General features: G+C 41.1%; 1 pseudogene; it reads right to left on the reverse strand.

The window, feature by feature from the left end:
* Positions 1–9,263: 9,263 nt before the first annotated feature.
* On the reverse strand, positions 9,264–9,833 carry LOC114222767 (superoxide dismutase [Cu-Zn] pseudogene; annotated as a pseudogene).
* Between the last annotated feature and the right edge of the window lie 729 nt (positions 9,834–10,562).

A 10,562-nucleotide genomic window follows, 5' to 3' on the forward strand; every position in this document is an offset into this window, starting at 1 on the left:
AGACATTCTCTTATTGATAGGCTGTTTCCAGTATTTCTTGACTACAGACAATGCTGCAATGTGAGCACTTGTACAAATGTCTTTGTATATATTTTAGGGTATCTATAAACTGGACTCTTAGTTGTGTAATAGCTGGGTCAAAGTTATATGCATTGAGAATTTCTGATTGCATATCTGCTTGTGAGTGTTGATGTGGGCACCCCAACTCCTTTGGTCTGAGTTTGGACTAGATCTTTAACAGCTCTTCTGGCTCTTACCGTGGTTTAAATCTGAGGTTCTCACGCTCCTCTAGATGATGGCTCCTTTACCCTGACTTCTAGGCTGTGATTTTGAGAATGATTCTTGATTCTAGAAGCAAGCCAGAGAGAGGAGAAAGATGAAAAGCAAATGAACAAATGCAGCTGAAAATGAACACGTATTTTCCATAAATATCCAAAGAAGACAGAATTGATCCAGTGTGGGCTAAATAGCCTTAGCCATCCACAATAGGATAGAGCTAAAAGTAGGGCTTTTACCATGAGCAGAGAACATAGATGCTCGAGCTAAGTAAGAGTCTTGATATTTAAAGAGATTAGATTTCTTTGTACCGAATGGAGAGCATCATACCAGGGTTGGCACCAGCCCAATCCATACGCTCTGACCTGTAGTCCTTGTGACTGTGTCATCAGCTGGTTTCAGAAGAGAACTTGGCTAAACCTGCCCAATCCTTGGCTGAGGACCCTTTTAGGAAAATCCGGGGTGCTGCTGAAGTGTTCTAGGTGACTCAGGCAGTAGAATTCTGCCTTTGAGTCAGGACAGAATTTTACCTTTTCCCTGGTGTGGGGGTTTACTCACTGGAGCTAGGCTCTAAAGTCATATTTAAGGATCTATAAACATTTCTTACAGTATTCGTTATCTTGAAAAGGCAGTCTCATTTTAATGGAAAGATTTGTCAACTATTTCCTAAAGATTCTACTTCAAATGTAGTTGAAGATGTTGTTATTCATTTCCTTTCTAGGAATGGTAGGTTTGACCCTGGAGAATGATCACCATGTTTCCATCTGTAACTCAGATACAACTAAGATATCTGAACCCTATGACAGAGGTTTTAGAGCATTCCTAAATAAAAACCAATAGTCAGTCTTACAGCAATTCTCTCTGGATAACTGGTAAATCTTCTCCCTATTACAATTTTGAACTTTTTCCAATTTAATTCAGTAGTACCTCATCCTCAATCTATATTATTGAAATTTCCTAAATTTTATGAAATGGACAATTGAGGAGTGCTCACAAATCACTAGATTTTATGAGAAGGAATACAGAAAATGGAAATAATTTCTTAAACAAGCCATGTAAACATGCATAGAAGTACAGGTTGGAATTTCTCTGAAATAGCATGCCAAGAATAACTTCAATGAATGCACTAAAGAAACCCCAAGCTGCACACATGCTTTTCTCTTTGGGGCTTAAATATGCTGACCCAAGATATTAATAGCTACATTTATTTCTCTAACGTAAATCTATATTGTTGCCAATCAAGAAATGTTGGGATAAAGAAGTAGATATGCACATGATATTATAGAGCTGATAGATGGCTATGTCCTGTCTAGATTTCCCAAGTAATCCATAAATTATTATATTGAATGTAAATGGCTATTTCTGTTTCCAGCCAAACTTTCATCCCAATGTGATGACTTTACTAGCACATTACATGGAAGCGTGAGAGCCTGTTTAAGTGATATATCATACTTTTTGGTTCCAGGGCTGAGACAGCAAATTACCCTCAATATCTAGCTTTTCTCCTTCCTCAGTGACAGACTTTTGGCTAGGTCCATGGCTGTGCAGAAAAAAGAATGCATTTCTTAGGCTCCCTTGCAGCTAGGTGTGTCTGAGTGATAAACTCCTGACTAATGGGATAGCAGGGGATATACCATGTGGGTGGTAGCTTCTGGGAACATTCTCTAACAGACCAATGACATCTGCACTCCAAGCCCTATAGACTTGTTCTTTCCCCTCTCTTGCTACTTGTAATGTAGGTCTGGTGGTGAAACCTCCCTCTTGGACCAGAGCTTTAGAACCATAGCTTTGGGATAGCAGAAGAGAAACCTGGATGGAACCTGGATCCCTGAAAAATTTGGGGATCAGAGCTGCCATACTAGATCCAGGTTCCTACCTCCAGACTTATATGAGGAAAGAGACTTCTATCTTTTCTTAAACCACTGTTAATTTATAGCCAATTCTTGTTATTCATCACCTATTCCTTTGATGGACATTAGCCTGTTTTTCCTTGATAAAAAAACACCCGACACATTTCCGCCCCCCCCGAAATCAGTATCAGGCTTGGTCCAGCAAATAGATAAGAATGTTTCCAGTTGGGAGACATTGAAAAAAAGTTCAGAATGGAAGCTTGCCATACGTTTAAATTACACATATATCAATAGTTTGGGAGGTTGCGTTTGGTTAAAATGGTTGTAGGTAATTTAATCCATAATGATACTGAAATGTGTAGAATGCTGTGGAGTATTCTAGTGGGAGTGGCTCACAGATGTTCCCTTACCTTTACTACGTCAGGGTCAGTGAGCCTCCCTATTTTGGATCTCAGAGGGCTTTGACTGTGCAATTCCTCCCCATCCCCCACCAAACATACCTCTTATTAGGAGCTTTGAGAGCATACATTTACTCTTCTACCCACATATCCAATTTACCTGCTTTTTTTTTTCTTTTCCAAATAATTTTCATGCCAACAATCCTGAGAAGAAAGAAAAAAAAAAAAAGAAACAAAAAGAGCAAGGCAATATCCTGGCACTGCTAATGAGCCATATAGATGGATAAATCAAAGGTGATGACAATGTAACTGGATTATTGTTTTGCTGGTCTCATTAGGAAAAGTGCATGTTTAATTTATTTACATTTTAACATATTTACATTATTATACCACAATAGTATTTTGTTGGCTTTTTCCTAAAGTATCAGATGAGGTAGGTTAGTGTCACTGCTCTCTTATCCTCTTTTAATGAAAAGGACTTTTTTAATTTTATTTTTTTTAAAGAGAAGGACTTTAAACCCAAGTAGCTAAATAATAAGCAAGATATTTACAGAAGGCAGAAGTGGTCTCCAAATTCCTCTAACTTTCTATAGATTATTCTTATTCTTTTTTTTTAAGATTTTATTTATTTATTTGAGAGAAAGAATGAGAGACAGAGAGCACGAGAGGGAAGAGGGTCAGAGGGAGAAGCAGACCCCATGCTGAGCAGGGAGCCCGATGTGGGACTTGATCCCGGGACTCCAGGATCATGACCTGAGCTGAAGGCAGTCGCTTAACCAACTGAGCCACCAAGCACCCCAGATTATTCTTATTCTTGAGCCCTGCACCTCCCCATGATTTTGCTCCAGTGGCTTCTTCAACCCGGGAAGTTTTCTTGTTTGTATTTCACATCCGCCCTATCTACCCTCATAGATACTTTCCTGTAATTTTGAAATTCCTTTTAAATTCTACTTGCATCATTTCAAATCCCAGAACTAATACTTCTGTCATTGTCATTTACCTCACTGAAGACATCCCCGAAATGTGGCTCAAAGGAAGGACCCCCTTGGAGAAAGGGGTTGCCCGACAAATGATTCATTCACTACAGAAGTGGATTTTTTTAAAGTGTCATTTTCATTCTGGAAAGTAGGAAACTGGTTTTCCTGTCTTTTAAAGGATCACCACAAAACCAGAAGCTGAAGAGCAGGGCTTATCACGGTAGAAATTTTCAGTGAACAAGGAAAAAATGTGATCCCAGAGGTTTGCAACCTGAGAAGGAGGTCCCATAGCTCACGCCTATCCTTCTCTTTCCCAGCTAGCCAAAGAGCTGAAGCAGCGTCTCTAACTAATGTGCAGGCATGAAGTGACTCACGGTCAGCTGACAGAGCAGGAAGTCACCTCAAGCTGCACTGACAGACGGGAAAGTCCAGAGTAGATTGAACGTACTTTTTAAGAAAAGGAAATAAGGCACTTTGTAGCTGATGGGCTGTGTCACAAGGTTAGAAAGCCCAATTACATTTGATAATGCCGTACAAGGCATAGCCTGGGAATGCATTGATCTGTATATAAAGTCATTACTATAATATTTGCAAGCCACACTTGTATGTTTTAGTCATTAAATACAGACCAGAGCTCTTGTCAGAAGAATGAAATCACCCAGTCTTTACTGGGCTGGATTAAATAATGAATTAACTGCTGGGGTTGGCAGGGGTGGTCGTAAGCAAAATTGTGAAGCTGGATGTTGTGCCTGCGTTTGGAGCTCTTCTCTTGTCCCGGGGGTCCAGAAATCTCAGGGGGCCCTTTTTCTTTTGAATGAGAGGAAGCAAACTGTTTCGTCAATCAACAACTCTGGAAATACGTGCAGACATGTGGTGTGCCAAGTACTCTGCAAGGGAGTATGGAAAACCCATAGAAAAGAGGAAAAGTTCTTTCAGGAGCTGTGTTTAGTTGGGGCAACGAGCTGTAAATATACTGATAGATGAATAGCAGTGTAAGAGGTGTCTCAAGGAAGAAGATGATGAATTACCAAATAGCAATGTCAAGAGGATAGACATGTTGTGGGCGTTAAGAGGAAAGTGAGGTCAGTGTGGACAAGGTTGGCCAGGGAAGTCTTTGTGCCAATGGTGGATGTAGAACTCTACTCCACTTTAAAGCTGTAAGTGCCAACGATCAAATCAGTTATCCTCAAATGGCAAAAGCCCCGGTAGATGTTTGAATAGGATGGTGGTGCCGGTATGAGAATCTGAAGACCTGGGTTCATTCTGGTTCAGAAAGACTATTGAACAGAGAAGCCTCCATTTTCTCATCTGTAGAATGGGTGTAATAAATGCCCTCACTACCGTCCAGACTAAGTGAAATAATGTGAATCATGGTGTAAATTATAACTCAAGTAATAAGCAAGTTATTGCTAATGATGATGTATTATGATTTTAGGAATATAATTTTGCATATAGAGATACTGCTTAACTTTAAGGGCTCAAATGGCAATTTAAACATCTATACATAGTTTATAAGGAAGAGTTGGAGGTGTGGGAAGTTAACTGTGGATATGAAATCACAACTTGCAGGTGACCAATCAGCACACGCATAACCTTGGTTTGAGGTCTTATTAAAAGCAGGGTGGGGTGCCTGGGTGGCTCAGTTAAGTGCCTGCCTTCAGCTCAGGTCATGATCCTGGAGTCCCAGGATTGAGCCCCACATCGGGCTCTGTGCTCATTGGGGAGTCTGCTTCTCCCTCTGCCCCTCACACCACTCATGCTCTCCCACTCTTGCTCTCTCTCTCTCAAATAAATAAAAATCTTAAAAAAAAAAGCAAGGTGAAGGCATTTTTTAAAAATATTATAACTAATACAGGTATTACCTTTCTACATATATTTCCATTTTCCCCTAACAGTGAGGATAATTTGCTCACAACGTCCAAAATAAACATTACATTTTTAATCTGAACGTATAGAGATTGCACATTGCACACTACATAGAACACAGTGTATATTGAATGAAGGAGCTTTCTGAATTTACAATGCAATCTGGTAATTGTTTCTAATTTGGGGAATGGGGAACATTTTTTCCCCCTCTTCATTTTGATGGAAAAATGCTTGATGTATTTGTAGTGGGATCAAAATACACACAATGTGAATCAAACGTGCATAAATAAAAAAAAATAAAGGTACATCTTCCTTAGTTTTTCGGCACGAGCTCATCTTGCTCAGAGACCCTGTTTATATTGAGAGGATGGGCATCTTTTCCTTGACAATTTCTGTTCTCTCCAGGCTAACAGGGTTTCTTGGGGGTAAATACTGAGTCCATTCAAAGCTCAAACCCTCTTTCAGGACAATTTCTCCCCTTCGAAGAATTTCCCTCTCCTCTTCTCTTGGTCTGGACTGGAGGACTGTGTGGAGGCAGAAGAGTGAGAGGAACCCCAGGCGGCCCTCTGCAGCCCCTATGCTCCTGCTGAGGAGTGGGCTCCCGGAGTTCTGCTGGTCATGGTGGGGTAATTGGCGCCATCCTTGGATATCACGCTAGTGCTCCCTGCTGATGTGCAGGGACCTGTCCCACGGCCTCCATGGGTCTGTGGATCCTACATTCTGTCCTTAGGCCTCCCACCACCAGATGGTCCCCTTGGCACTTGTCTCCTCCCTTTTCCCCCAGTCCCACCCTCTCCTGGCCATCTTAGCACCACACCGCTGTGTGAGCCCCCCGGGACCTGGGGTGGCCCCAAGCCAACCCATTCCCTCAGGTCGAGATTGCTGGAAATCTCCAAGAACTGGCTATATTCTAAACTCACGCTGTGTTCCCAGGCTCCCCCCAAACTTCTCTAATTGTCCTTATGCTCAGGTCTGGCCTTGGCCCTTCTCCTGTACCTCTCCTCTGGCTCCTTTCTGCAGCCCAGGAAAGCTTCCGTGGGCTTTAGTGAGTTAGTCACTTCTTGGAGCTAAGAGCCTCCTGTCTCTCCCTTCAACCCCAGAACCAGTCCTCCAACATCCAGCCCATCAGACGGCACATGTTTTCTTTTTAACCTTTTTTTTTTTTGTCAGCAAGGCTTGATTTAGGCAAAACAGGAGTGTTTGTTTGCAGACCTTTGTCTAACTGTAATCTTTTAAGATCCATTTTTAAACAAAGTGCAATGGTACTTCTCATTCTCATTGAATTCTGTCTATGGATCCAATGGGTAGTGATTTCTGGGACATTTAGGAAAAAAAGGAATTACTAAAAAGATAATGATATAACATCTCAAAATGTTATTTCTGTTACAGATGTTTAAAGTATTTCGGTAGTTGTGACACTACCGTGAAGTGGGTGATGGCGACATCAGTCCCCTGGTTGGGACGGGCTTGGTCATTCATTCTGCAACTTAAATGTTCCTGGGTTATGAGTCACTCACAAAATATTTGTTCAACAGCTACTTCATTCCAGACGTGGGAGAAGTAGACCATGTTTTTACAATTGGTTGTTAAACAAGCCATAGGTAAACCACCCAACATGAAGATTAATGGGATAGGAATACAGGTAGAATTTTAGAGGCCCCAAACAGTGGAAAACCCTGGAAAAGGAGTGAAGTAGGGCCTTGTCAGAACAGTGCGCCACAGCTTGAAGCCAAAATTGAATACTCTAGGGACCAGAGAAAAGTGCCTTTCACCTTCAGGGATCAGAACAAACCTAAAAGGCTTCTGGCAGTTTGCCATGTGCAGAGAAGGAGCAAGTCCCAGGAGATCCAGCCCAAGAGGGAAGAGAGGAAAGCAGGGCAGGGAGGGACCCTACCTATTTTGAACCAGAAGATGTAGTAACCAGTCCAATTCAGAAAAGTATCTTTTTCTGATGACTTATTGTACTCTTAGCATTTGGGATTTTTCCCCCCTTGCTTTTTGGTTGTTATGACTTTTGCTTGCAGGAAATTGAAGCCACTGGTGAATAAATGTTCAAGGAGAAATGGGGGTCCCTAGACCTTCAGTTATTTCTGGGGTCAGCTGCCATTTCCGGATTCCAGGGAGATGTGGATACTGATGTAACCCAGCAGGTTAGGGTTCAGATGTATGATCGTGGACACCATCATCCTTTCTGCTTGGATGACTCGGTACAAGCAATTTTAACAAAAATCATGCATGTGCTGTGTAATGTCTATACACATGTCAGTGTAATGTTTTCTTCCTTAGAAACAGCGGAGCTTTACCAGCCCATGGTTCCTGACACTCTCCTGGTAGATGTGACTAATAAGGTCCTTCTGGCAAAGTGGACCCAATACTAAGCTAGTTGCTTCACCCACACTAGAATAGACTCATATGGGGGAAGATATTTTTAGTTTAAAGTTTGGGGTATGGACGTCTTCGGTACTTAATTGCAAGGAATTAATCTATAGACCTGCCCTGTTCAATATTAATAGTCACTGCCATGTGTGGCTCTTTAAATTTAAACTAATTATAATTAAATTGAACTAAAGTTCAGTCACATTAGCCACAGTTTTAAGTGCTCAATAGCCACATGTAGCCAGTGGCACATTATTATATTGGGCATTGCGAGTACAGATTTCTATCACCACAGAAAGTTCTACTGAGCCGACTAGTACAGACCGTAGTGCCAGAATGTGGCTGGAAGAGAACAATGGCTCAGGACATTTTTTTTTTAAGATACATGCATGTATGTGTGTATTAATTAATTTATTTATTTATAGAGAGAGAAAGCACACAAGCCGGGGGAGGGGCAGAGGAAGAGAGGAGAGAAGCAGCCTCCGCACTGGGCGCAGAGCCCCATGTGGGCCCATGCTGGATTGATCCCATGACCCTGAGATCAGGACTTGAGCCAAAACCAAGAGTCGGAAGCTTAACCGACTGAGCCACTCAGGGGCCCCTGTTGGTGTTACTTTTTAATAGCACAGTTTGGGAGTAGAACTAGAGGTGAAAAGAAGAGAAAAACGTCAATATCTTTCCCAGAAATGAGGCCCAATCGTTCCCTTCACCCCAACTGAAGTTTTGTGGGATGGCACTGTGAATTTGGAAACTGAAAAGGAAACTTGGAGAAATCAGCTCTGTTTAAACACTAGCATCCATAAGTCAGCCTTCTTGATGCTTGGCTTAGCCAATGCCCACAGCAGGCAGGATGGTCTGCCGCGCCAGCTCCATCCTATGGTCAGTTCCACTGGGCTCAAGTCCACTTGCTCTGTTCACTAGCTGTACTATTGTGGACAAACTTGTGTTTGACATCTCTGATCTTGAACTGCATGTCTTATAAAGGGAAAATAATTGTGCCCATCTACAAGCATTTCAGGTAGAGCCAATGAAAACATACACAAAATATTTGGCACATAGTAGGGAGACATAAAAAAAATTTCCAGTTGAGAGATTGATCTTACTTAAAGAATACATGTAAACATATTAGATTTTTAATCTCACTGAAACCTTAGTTATAAAAAGATCAGATCATAAACACTTTAGAAAATGTATGTAAATATTTACCAGGATCTTTGTATGTCACAGGACTTTTCAAGTTTAAAGGTACTGAGGAATGGAGAAAACTGATCTTTTTCTTTTTTTCAAACTTCAGTGCCATATGGTGTATTTATTGCAGGCTTGAATGAGAATTGAAGAAATTCAGACAATTAAGGTTAATACCCATATATGATTATTAAGCCTGGCAAAATACAGAGATCATTGAAATAGACATTTTAGCTGAATAGGAGTTTTATAAAATTACACAGATCTTCCAAGTGATCATAAATCAGTTCTCATTACAGGTACTTAAAACAATTAAAAAGTCACAAAAATTACACTTGTAAGGTTACAGTGTTTAATGTTTATCAAGTTAAATTTCTACAACTAGCAAGATAACATAGGAGCTACTAGGACTCAGATCACATCCTAGGGAATATTTACTTGGCAATCCCAATGACACCACAAACAAAATGACTCCCGGCGTTTCCCATCTGTGTACTTTCTTCATTGCCACCTTAGCCCAAGTCATCTCGTTTCTCGTGGACCACCACTGTGCAGCCAATGATGGAATGGTCTCCTAAGAGTGTGATCAGAGAATCTTCCAAGGACACGGTGGCCACACCATCCTTGCCAGCAGTCACATTGCCCAGGTCTCCAACATGCCTCTTTTGATCTTTTGGTCCACTGTGTTTTTTGGATAGAGGATTAAAGTGAGGACCTGCACTGGTACAGCCTTGGGTATTATCTCCAAACTGATGGATGTGGAATCCATGTTCACCTTCAGTCAATCCTGTAATGGTTCCTGACACCACAACAGACCCACTTCCCTTCTGCACGAAGTGGATGGTGCCTTCCACCGGGCCCTGGCCCTTCAGGACGCACACGGCCTTCATCTCCATGACTGGCGAGGCCGCAAGGACTCCAAAGGCAGCGGAGGATGCCACAGAAGACGCCAATGCCGAAAACTGATAAATTTGATAACATATTTTTTTTTAACTTCTGTGCAACAAGCCAACTACATACACCAAATTAAAAGGCAAACTGGGGAATACATTTTCAACCAACATGATAAACAAAATATTATTATATTTGATTTTTCAAAATAAACGGTGATAAAAAATCTATGAGAAATACCCCAATATGAGGGAAAAAAAAAGGATGTTATGTTGCATAGAACTAGAACTAAAAATTGTCAACAAATGAAAAACATTTCAATGTTATAAATTTAAAATATGCAAATTAAAATAACCGAAGATTCTTCTCTTTTTTTTGGTCGGTAAATGTAGTGATTAAAAAAATAAATAATGAATACATATCAGGAGAGACACATGAAACAGAGACTCATGCTATACTCAGAATAGTAATTGTGAGATGAGGATCTAAATTTTTAGATAGCCCGGCAATATATTTTTGTTTGGGTTATTTACTAATTGCTGGTTGTCTCTTGGTCCCGTGTCAAGGACTGAGCCTAGAGAGCTCAGACCATATAGTTCCTTTCACAGCATAGAAAAAATTTCCTTTTGGCCTATTATAGTTAGGCCATATGGTTCTCCTGCCTTAAGAAGAGGAATTCCAGCCAGGGAGGGGAGATGCCAAGTCAATGCCTTCCTGCCTAGGGGATTATGGGAAGGAAGAAG

This window comes from Eumetopias jubatus, unplaced genomic scaffold (genome assembly GCF_037043125.1).
Source record: "Eumetopias jubatus isolate StellerSeaLion01/CBP00866 unplaced genomic scaffold, mEumJub1_p1.0 scaffold_6, whole genome shotgun sequence".
Lineage (NCBI taxonomy): Eukaryota > Metazoa > Chordata > Mammalia > Carnivora > Otariidae > Eumetopias > Eumetopias jubatus.